General features: G+C 45.6%; 1 non-coding gene across 1 annotated transcript; it reads right to left on the bottom strand.

Annotated features, from left to right (window-relative positions):
- Positions 1 to 6801: 6801 nt before the first annotated feature.
- On the bottom strand, positions 6802 to 6873 carry TRNAF-AAA (transfer RNA phenylalanine (anticodon AAA)). Its single transcript has one exon. It is a non-coding gene; the product is annotated as a tRNA-Phe (tRNA).
- Positions 6874 to 7656: the final 783 nt, after the last annotated feature.

Here is a 7656-nt window from a genome sequence, read left to right as displayed (position 1 = left end):
GGAGACATTGGGGATGCCCAACTCCAGTCCAGGGGTCCCAGGAAATCAACCTGCCTTGACCTGCCTAGGGATCTGGTCCTCGAAAGGTTGTCACACCTCAACCTGCTCAGGGATCCGCCAGTCCAGGGGTCCCAGAGGTCGTCATACCTCGAACTGCCCAGGGACTCAATTCTTGGGAGGCCGTCATGCCTCGACCTGCCCAGGGATTCGATCTCCAGGAGGCTGTCATGCCTCAGCCTGCCTGGGGATCTGCACCCTGACCTGGGACACCTGGCTCTCAGGTTGCAACAGTACTGGATAGGAGAAGCTTCAGAAAGTCTCACCCTTAAGGAAGTCCACCCATGGAAATAGAAGGAAGCCTATTACTTGTGGGACTGTGCCCAGTCTCAACAATAACTCAGGAGCCCAATGAGAACCCCATTGCCTTTCTGGAAAGGCTAAAAGAGGCCCTCCAAAAGTTTACCAATCTGGACTTAGACTCTTACGAGGGACAGGTGATTTTAAAGGACAAATTCCTGCCCCAATGTGCATCAGATATCAGAATTAAGTTACAACAGATACAGCAGCAGGACCCTGCTGTCTCTTTAGATGAGATTGTCCAAACAGCCACCAATACCTTTCATAACAGAGAACAAGAGAAGGAGGCCAAGGCTCAGGAGAGAGCGAGAAGGAAAGAGACAAGGCATGTCCAGATGCTGGCCGCCCTCCAGGGAAGCCCTTTGGCAAACCCCGAGTCCTTGAAGGACAAGCCACAAGGCAAATGCCTAATCTGTAGACAGGTGGGACATTGGGCTAAAGAGGGTCCTAACCATGACAAGTCTCCTAAAACGGCTTGCTACAAATGCCATCAACTGGGACATTGGGCAGCACTCTGCCCTGGAGACCCAAGAGCCTCAAGGTCAAGCGCCAAGCCTTCCCTCACGATGGTTCAAGAGAACCGAAGCGTCCCACTCCAGCCAGCCTGCCTGTCACAGATAACCATCACGGGGCTGGAGCCAAGGGTGCAACTGGATGTGGCAGGTAGGCCCAAGAATTTCTTGGTTGACACGGGGGCTACCTACTCTGTCTTGATCTCCTACTCCGGAGCCTTCTCCTCCCAAACCTGTACCATTTTGGGTGCTACAGGAAAAGAAACTATTAAAAGACTCACCCAAGCACTTCTTTGTTGCTGGGATGGGCAAATATTTTCCCACCAGTTTCTGGTGGTCCCTGAGTCCCTGAGTGTCCTACTCCCTTAATGGGAAGAGACATAGTCACTAAACAGGGGACCACCCTTGTAATGGGAAGCTTTTTAAGCCCCTAGAGCTCTACAGCTCCTGGTTACTACTGAAGAACCCATTACACCTTCTCCAATAGAGAGGGACCAAAAACTATGGGAAGACAAAGTTAACCCCCAGGTGTGGGACCAGGGGATTCCTGGACGAGCCCACCAAGCTGAACCAGTCATCATTGTCCTCCGAGATCCCACTCGGTTTCCTAACCAGAAAAAATATCCCCTCAAAAGAGAGGCTTGGAAGGGACTATAGCCTATAATAAATAAATTCCTTGCTTGTGGGTTATTGGTCCCCACCAATTCGCCATGTAACACCCCAATCCTTTCAGTAAAGAAAAAGGATGGAACATGGCGAATGGTTCAAGATCTCTGGATTATAAATGGAGCTGTAGTCCCACTCCATCCCACAGTGCTCAAACCCTAAGTAATCTTGGGAGAAATCCCATCCAGTGCCAAGTGGTTTACAGTCTTGGATCTCAAAGATGCATTTTTTTTTTTTTTTTTTTTGGATACCACTGGCTAAAGAATCCCAATATCTTTTTGCCTTTGAGTGGGAGGCCCCAGGAGAAAAACACAAACAGACGACTTGGACACTATTACCTCAGGGGTTCAGAGATAGCACCCACCTGTTTGGACAGGCCCTTAGCCGGGATCTCCTAGATCTGGACCTGGGACCTAATGGGAAAATATTACAATAAGTAGATAACCTACTAATTTGCTCTCCAGATGAGAAAAGCGCCCAACAATATGCAATTCAGGTTCTAAAATTTTTGGCAGAAAAGGGATATAAAGTCTCCCGTGCTAAGGCACAGATGGTTGAGACAAAGGTCACTTACCTGGGAGTTCAGATTACACTGGGTCCAGGAGGCTGTCCTCTGATTGGGTACAAGGAATCCTCCAGTTGCCCTCCCCCACGACTCGAAAACAATCGCGAGCTTTCTTGGGGCTAACTGGGTATTGTAGAATCTGGATACCCAACTATGGTCTAATTGCCTAACCCTAACCCTAACCCTAACTCTTATATGAAAGCTTAAAGGGACGAGATGATTCAATCCCACCAATGTGGGGAACTCCTCAAAAGAAGGCAGAGGCTACACTAAAACAGGCCTTAACTCAGGCACCTGCCTTGAGGTTGCCAGACCCAGAAAAAACATTCCAACTTTATGTCCATGAAAGAGAAGGAATAGCCTTGGGAGTGTTAACTCAAAGGTTGGGATCTGAGCCCCAGCCTGTAGCTTACTTATCAAAGAGGCTCGATCCAACAGCCTGAGGCTGGCCTCCCTGCCTTCGAAATCTTGCAGCTATTGCAATCATGATAGAAGATGCTTTAAAACTCTCCTGTGGGGGCAAACTAACTATTTTTACCAGCCACCAAGTAAAACAACTTCTAAATGGGAAAGGCCATTTATGGATGTCTGATCAAAGAATCCTCAGATATCAAGTAATGCTGATGGAAAATCCAGGCCTCACTATATCCCCTTGTGAGGTTCTTAACCCAGCCACCCTCCTGCCTACCCCCAAGGGCTCTCTCCCTTTCACTCTTGTCTAGAAACTTTGGACCACAGGACAAAACCCCGAGAAGGATTATCGGAAGATCCTCTGAACAATTCTGAAGAAATCTGGTACACTGATGGAAGCAGCTTTGTTTTCGATGGAAAAAGAAGAGCCGGGTATGCAGTAGTCTCCAATTTTGAGACTCTAGAGGCTAAGCCTCTGCCACTAGGTACTTAAGCCCAATTAGCTGAGCTCATAGCCCTGGCTCGAACTTTAGAGCTGGGAAAAGGAAAAAGAATAGCCATTTACACTGGCTCCAAGCATGCCTTTCGGGTGCTACATGCACATGTGGCTATTTGGAAAGAAAGGGGACACTTGACCACCCGAGGGTCCCCAGTCAAATATGGGGATCAAATTCTTAGACTGTTAGAGGCAGTCATTCTGCCCACTGAGGTTTCAGTCTCCCACTGTAAAGGACACCAAAAAGGAAGCACTGAAGTGGCATGAGGGAACCAAGCAGCTGAGCAGGCAGCTAGGAGAGCAGCGTTACAGAACCATGACCTAATAGGGATTGCCACCTTAGTTCCACAGACTAATTTGCCAGAAACTCCTTCACATACTGAAGGTGAGACTCTTAAAGCAAAGAGTGAGGGCTTTCAAGATCATACAAGGTGGTTCCAAAATGAAGGACTCCTTTTTCTGCCTGGGAACCTCCAATGGAAGTTGGTTAACTCCTTATATGCCACTACTCATTTAGGGGAAAAGGCCCTCCAAAGATTACTAAAAAGGCCCTTTAGAGGAGCAGGCCTCCAAACGATTGTAAAGCAAGTGGTCTCCTCTTGTCCCACATGCCAGTTATACAACCACCAAGGAGCCTGAAGACCCCAGCTGGCCCAGCTCGTCCAATGACGTGGGGCCTACCCAGGAGAGGACTGGCAGATTGACTTCACCCAGATGCCAGTTTCTCAAGGGTATAAATACCTATTAGTCATGATAGATACATTCACAGGATGGACTGAAGACTTACCCACCCAGACTGAGAAGGCTGAGGAGGTAGTAAAAATAACTGCTCCATGAAATCATTCCAAGATTTGGTCTGCCCAGGTCATTACAAAGCGACAATGGGACACCATTTACTTCTAAGGTCACCCACAGGGTCGCTAAAGCATTGGGCATTACTTATTATCTCCATTGTGCCTGGAGGCCTCAGTCTTCAGGAAAAGTAGAAAGAGCCAACCAATTCTTAAAACCAGTGATAAAAAAGATAACCCAGGAGACCTCCCTGGGATGGAAGGAGGCTTTACGAATAGCCCTCCTCCACACCCATATTGCCCTTAAAGAACAGGTTGGTCTTAGTCCTTATGAGATGCTATATGGGAAACCTTTTGTTTATGTCAATGACCTCTCCCTAGATCCAGAGGTTCAGACACTCCAGTCTTTTACTATGGCCATTGGGAAATTCCAACAGGATATGTGCTTGTGGGGTATGAACCAGAACCCAAAAGATTCTAAGGAGTCACCACTATATGCTCCATGGACTCAAGTCCTAATTAAAGTCTGGAAAGACGGGTCCCCAAAGACTCAACTCCTGCCTGCAGGGAAGGGCCCCTACCCTGTAATACTTTCTACCCCCACAGCAGTCAAGGTAGCAAGACATGACTTCTGGATTCACTACTCATGAGTCAAGCCATGGAGGAAGACAGAAGAAGACACTCACACACTGTGAGCCCCTGGGAGATGGCTGATACCTGTTCAGAACAACAAATGAGTGCCATTCTAATGATCACCCCCAAAATCTTGTTTCTGGGGATAAGATTTCTCAGGTTAATTCTAAAGAGCCAACACAGCTTGGTAACGACTGTACTCCAAAACAGGCAGGAGATTAATCTTCTGATCCCTGAACAAGGAAGGACTTGAGCCAGCCTGGCAATGGGAATTTAGAATTGGCTAATGCCCCTACTAGTCCTTGTTACACCATACTGATGCTGCTTATGATTGCTCCATGCATGGTCAATTGTCTAACATGTTTTGTCTCTGCTCAGGGCAACAAGCTACAACATGCAGCGCCAGTTCAACAAAGATAAAACTACAGCCGACCACAGAAAATATCACTCACCCTTAGATGGACCCTGCTGTAAGGACTCTGAGGCCTGAGACTAGCAAGAGGGGGAGGCCCAATACCTCTCGCCATCCCAGTTCATCAGGAAGTAGCCAGAAAGACCTCTATTCCCAAAGAATTGGGCCTCCCATCTCTTGAGGGGGGAATGTTAGGTAGTTAAAATAGGAAACTGCAGTCCAAAATGGTGGTGGCTAAGACAAGGAAGGGAAAAGCCCGCAAAAAAATAGAACAAAGGAAGGTCCGAGGACCAGAATGAAGACCTCAAGTAGAACAAACAGCACTCCTGGCTAGCTCAATTTGCATAGGGCAGGCCCAGGGGGAGGAAAAAACATATAAAAGGAGGAGCCAAAGCGCGCGCTCTCTTTCCCCCCCGCGAGTGTGTGCTCTCTCTCTCTCTTCCTCTCTCTCTCTGTCTGTCTCTCTGTCTCTCTCTCTCTCTCTCTCTCTCTTCCTCTCTCTGTCTCTCTCTCCCTCTCCCTCTCTCCTGCATGCTGGCGCACTCCTCCACTCTCTTCTTCGTGTCTTTGGGTTGGAATGCCCTCACGCTTTGAGGATGGATTCTCCTATCTTCTAAATAAAATAGAGCTGTAACACTGATTTGTCTAAGATCTGTAACACAGTTTGTCCAAGACCCAAGAGCTGTGACACGTCAAGGGCTTTAATGTCCGTCACTCCAAATCTTTGTTGTGACGAGATAGAACTGAGGAGCATACACACGCCTGACAGGGCTGTTGTTTCTTTTTTCATTTTTTAAACACTCTTTATACTCATAGAGCTCAATATTCTAATCAAAGGAACTTTTAGGGTGTTGGTGACATGAAATTGGTTATCCTAATTTGGACACTAGGAAGCAGGGCTTGGCTTTCTGAGTTCTCTTCTCTCCTCTTAGTCTAGACACCAAGTATTTGGTGGATATGCCTCTTAAATGTGGCTTGTGGTTGTATCCTTTTCTATGTTTCATTGAAGATAGATTACTTTCCCTCTAACTCTTTTGTTTGTTTTTGGTGGGGTGTGAAGGAGTGGAAAAGAGTAAAAATGTTGCTACTCTCTCTTCTTTAACCAAAATTCATTCTCAGAATAATTTTAAACTATTCAGTGTTTTCAATTGACCATCCCTCAGAAATCTCAAAATTAGCATGTTAAAAAGTGAAAACATATTCCTTGTACTACAATTTTTTCCATTTTTAGTTTTTCCTACCTCGGGAAGAGGCACCATCATACCCAGTTGCTTTGACTCTGAAACTGTGGATATTTTCCAGACATCTCCCTCTCTTTCACCTGAAACATGAAACGGCTGCCCAGTTTTGTATGTTTTATTCCTTTTATACCTCTCAAAATCCATCTCCCTTTCTTGGTTCCCATGACCACTATCTGAGTTCTAGATACCATTGATTCTTATCTATTCTACCCCAGCAACCTTCAATCTGGTCTCCTTGTCTTCAAACTTATTCTCTTAGGAATATTGAAGCCAGGTGGAATGAGGTGGCTTATCCAATAGCCATTTAAGATGATTTTCAGCCAATTCCAATGTCTTGCTCCAAGCATGTGTGTAAAATCAGGATATGTGACTTCAGCCATTCCTTTCCAAGAGGTCTCCAGTCTCCAGTTGGTAATTACTTATCTTCTTCAAGGCTGACCTTGATGGTGTTCGAGCCTTTTTTACTGCTGTGTTGTGGTGCTAGAGAACAGGGATGGGTGATGAGGGCGGTATGGAGAATAAACTTTCTCTTTGAAATCTGTCCTTAACCAGCTCTCAGATGAATCATCAACCAGTCTCTGAGTGCGTGAGTGAAGTCGCTCAGTTGTGTCTGACTCTTTGCGACCCCGTGGACTGTAGCCTACCAGGCTCCTCCGTCCATGGGATTTTCCAGGCAAGAATACTGGAGTGGGTTGTCATTTCCTTCTCCAGGAGATCTTCCCAACCCAGGGATTGAACCTGGGTCTCCCGCATTTTAAGCAGATGCCTTACCAACTGAGCCACCAGGGAAGTCCAACCAGTCTCTGGTGCTGGATTAATCTTTGTAAAAAGATAAAGGCTACACTTGGTGCTCCTGAGAAGAATGATCTTTTTAACAATGTTTTTAGAAATAAAGAACAAACAGTTTTCATTTTTCCAGTGGATCTGTCTGTGTTTTAGTAATGACAGCAGGAGGGTGGAATCTTGGTCTAAATTTTTGTGAGTTCAGCCAGCACAGCTAAAGGAAACGGAAAAACAGTTTCAGACTGTACATCAGCAGCTCAGTGAAAATTATTAGTAGATGACACCTAGTGGTGCTTTGTAGAAATGCACTGAAGCTAATAAAGAGCACATGCATGTTAAGAGCCTTCACTATATCAGGAACTTGTAGCCGAATATAATGCAGGCTCAATAAGACAGCAAAGTACAACCCACTCCTGACATGAAGTCCAACTGTATTGGTTTGTATAGACTACCTGCTGTAGTCGACAAGCTTCAAGTTTTTACTAATTTAACATAGTGGAAGTTGACCTTATACCATCAAATAGTGCAGCTGTTCAGTGGGTGAGCTTCCATATAATGACACAAAAAGTGATTTGGTCACATGGAAAGAAATACTTTGTGCTTGGATAGGAAAATTCAACAACAGAAGGATATCACTTCCCCAAACAAAACAAAATAAATAAATCAAAACAACATTGTATGTTGAAATAGGCATGTCTGTATAAAATCTTTAAGATTCATTAGGTTAAGCATTTAAGAGCTATGTATGTCATGATATATAAATTATACATCAATTTAGAAAATAACAGC

Source organism: Odocoileus virginianus, chromosome 23, assembly GCF_023699985.2.
Source record: "Odocoileus virginianus isolate 20LAN1187 ecotype Illinois chromosome 23, Ovbor_1.2, whole genome shotgun sequence".
Taxonomy (NCBI): domain Eukaryota; kingdom Metazoa; phylum Chordata; class Mammalia; order Artiodactyla; family Cervidae; genus Odocoileus; species Odocoileus virginianus.
The sequence above is the reverse complement of the archived record's forward strand: the minus strand, read 5'-3'. Positions and strand labels throughout refer to the sequence as shown.